The 2500-nt window shown below is 61.1% G+C and overlaps 2 non-coding genes and 1 pseudogene across 2 annotated transcripts in view; all 3 read right to left on the bottom strand.

The window, feature by feature from the left end:
- Positions 1 to 1002, bottom strand: part of LOC146143784 (large subunit ribosomal RNA) — a 3679-nt pseudogene extending 2677 nt beyond the window's left edge.
- A 248-nt stretch (positions 1003 to 1250) lies between these two features.
- LOC146143783 (5.8S ribosomal RNA) lies at positions 1251 to 1404 on the bottom strand. Its single transcript, XR_014501250.1, has one exon. It is a non-coding gene; the product is annotated as a 5.8S ribosomal RNA (ribosomal RNA).
- Positions 1405 to 1651: 247 nt separating this feature from the next.
- The window catches only part of LOC146143782 (small subunit ribosomal RNA), a 1811-nt gene continuing 962 nt past the window's right edge, over positions 1652 to 2500 (bottom strand). The window contains exon 1 of the ribosomal RNA XR_014500426.1: positions 1652 to 2500. This exon is cut by the window's right edge and continues 962 nt beyond it. This is a non-coding gene — a ribosomal RNA (small subunit ribosomal RNA).

The following is a 2500-nucleotide window of genomic DNA, read 5'->3' as shown; positions in this document are numbered from 1 at the left end:
CTCGCTCGACCTCTCCGGCAAAGCGGACGAGATCGGCCGGTGATGCGGCCGCCGCGAACGACGACGTCTCACCTCCGCCGGACCGCGCCGACATTCACTTTCACTGCGCCCATGGGTTTCGTACTGCCCCGTGGCTCGCGCTCACGTTAGACTCCTTGGTCCGTGTTTCAAGACGGGTCGGGAAGGTGGCTGACTTCAGCCGCGGACCCCGTGCGCCTCGCGAAACGACACCGGAAGCGCGACCGAGACGAAGAGGCTGGGCACTGAGAACAGTCCCCGACCCACGACGCCCCAGCCGGCACCGGGCGCTCGGCCCCGAAGGGCAGACGCGGCGATCTCTCCTCGCCCGAACGGCGGGCCGACGGACACGCGCGCCTATAGTACCCGACCGAGGCCGGGTTACCTTGCGCGCGGCCTTCTCGCCGCCGTCCAGACGGTCGCGGCCTTCGCCCGGCGCTAGTGCGCTGGTCCCCGATCGGGCGGCGCCGCCGGCGGCCCGTGAGGGTCCGCACGACAACGTCGCCGACAGGGGGCCGGCTGAAAGCGACCGGGCGACCCGACAGGCCCTCCCGTTTGCCTCTCGACGGTTTCACGTACTCTTTAACTCTCTCTTCAAAGTGCTTTTCAACTTTCCCTCACGGTACTTGTTCGCTATCGGTCTCGTGACCGTATTTAGCCTTAGATGGAGTTTACCACCCGCTTTGGGCTGCATTCCCAAACAACCCGACTCTGGGAAGACGCCGTAGCGCGCCCGCCTGTCGCCGCCATGGGCCTGACACCCGCTCTGGGAAAAGGCCTCGATCAGAAGGACGCGGGCGACCGGCGAAGCGCGCCGTGACGAATTCCGTACGCCACAATTCCGCGCACTCCAAAAGCGCGCGGATTCGGCGATGGGCACATCCCGCTTCACTCGCCGTTACTGAGGGAATCCTCGTTAGTTTCTTTTCCTCCGCTTAGTAATATGCTTAAATTCAGCGGGTAGCCTCGTCCGACCTCAGGCCGAAAGTAAGGACCGGGACTATTCTTCCCGTTCCGCGCTCGCCGTCGGCGCCGCGCGCCGCCGCGCACCTCGATTCCCGCCCTTGAGCCGCCAGCCGTTGGCCTCTTCGAGGTCGACTCGCCGCCGCCGCGCGGGATTCTGGTCGCGATCGTCGCGCATCGTGCCGTGCTGTCTTGAGCGGGACGGGCGCTCGCGCGTCCGACGCCGCAGCAGCCGCGCGGAGAAATCCCCGCGCGGAACGTTTGCAACGCGACCCTGAGGCGGGCGCGGCCCCGGGATTGACCCGAGGCCGCAATTTGCGTTCAGAACGTCGATGCTCAATGTGTCCTGCAATTCACACTAATTCACGCAGCTAGCTGCGTCCTTCATCGACTCACGAGCCGAGTGATCCACCGCCAAGAGCCATCCACGATTGTTTCGCTCGCACAGTGCCTCGCACTATAGGGTGACAAAATAGACCGCGCCGAGCGGTCGGCCAGGCCGACGCTTGAAGCCGGAGCGCGCGGCACCGCGGCACTCGACGCGCAAACATTACCGGGTGACCGAATCGCCGGCCGGCGCGCCGCTCCTCGCGGGTCGGGCGCCGGGTAGCAAAGACTTTTTCTCTCGCTTGTCCGAGTTTCGCGTTCGCCGAAGCGTTTGCGAGACCGTTAATGATCCTTCCGCAGGTTCACCTACGGAAACCTTGTTACGACTTTTACTTCCTCTAAATGATCAAGTTAGATCGTCTTCTCGGACGCCGGCTCGACCGTTGCCGGCCGCGCCAGGTCCAATCGGAGGACCTCACTAAACCATTCAATCGGTAGTAGCGACGGGCGGTGTGTACAAAGGGCAGGGACGTAATCAACGCGAGCTAATGACTCGCGCTTACTGGGAATTCCTCGTTCAAGGGAAATAATTGCAATTCCCTATCCCTAGCACGACCGGGGTTCAGCGGGTTACCCAGACCTGTCGGCCAAGGCGAGCACATGCTGATCCGGTCAGTGTAGCGCGCGTGCGGCCCCGAACATCTAAGGGCATCACAGACCTGTTATTGCTCAATCTCGTGTGGCTAAACGCCACTAGTCCCTCTAAGAAGTTAGACGCCGACCGATTGGGTCGCGTAACTAGTTAGCAAGCCAGAGTCTCGTTCGTTATCGGAATTAACCAGACAAATCGCTCCACCAACTAAGAACGGCCATGCACCACCACCCACAGAATCAAGAAAGAGCTCTCAATCTGTCAATCCTCACTGTGTCCGGGCCGGGTGAGATTTCCCGTGTTGAGTCAAATTAAGCCGCAGGCTCCACTCCTGGTGGTGCCCTTCCGTCAATTCCTTTAAGTTTCAGCTTTGCAACCATACTTCCCCCGGAACCCAAAGACTTTGGTTTCCCGCAAGCTGCCGGAGAGGTCGTAAAACTAACGCCCCCCGATCGCTAGTTGGCATCGTTTATAGTCAGAACTAGGACGGTATCTGATCGTCTTCGAACCTCTGACTTTCGCTCTTGATTAAAGAAAACA

The sequence above is a fragment of the Ascidiella aspersa genome, chromosome 5 (genome assembly GCF_963924565.1).
Source record: "Ascidiella aspersa chromosome 5, kaAscAspe10.2, whole genome shotgun sequence".
Classification (NCBI taxonomy): domain Eukaryota; kingdom Metazoa; phylum Chordata; class Ascidiacea; order Phlebobranchia; family Ascidiidae; genus Ascidiella; species Ascidiella aspersa.
The sequence above is the reverse complement of the archived record's forward strand: the minus strand, read 5'-3'. Positions and strand labels throughout refer to the sequence as shown.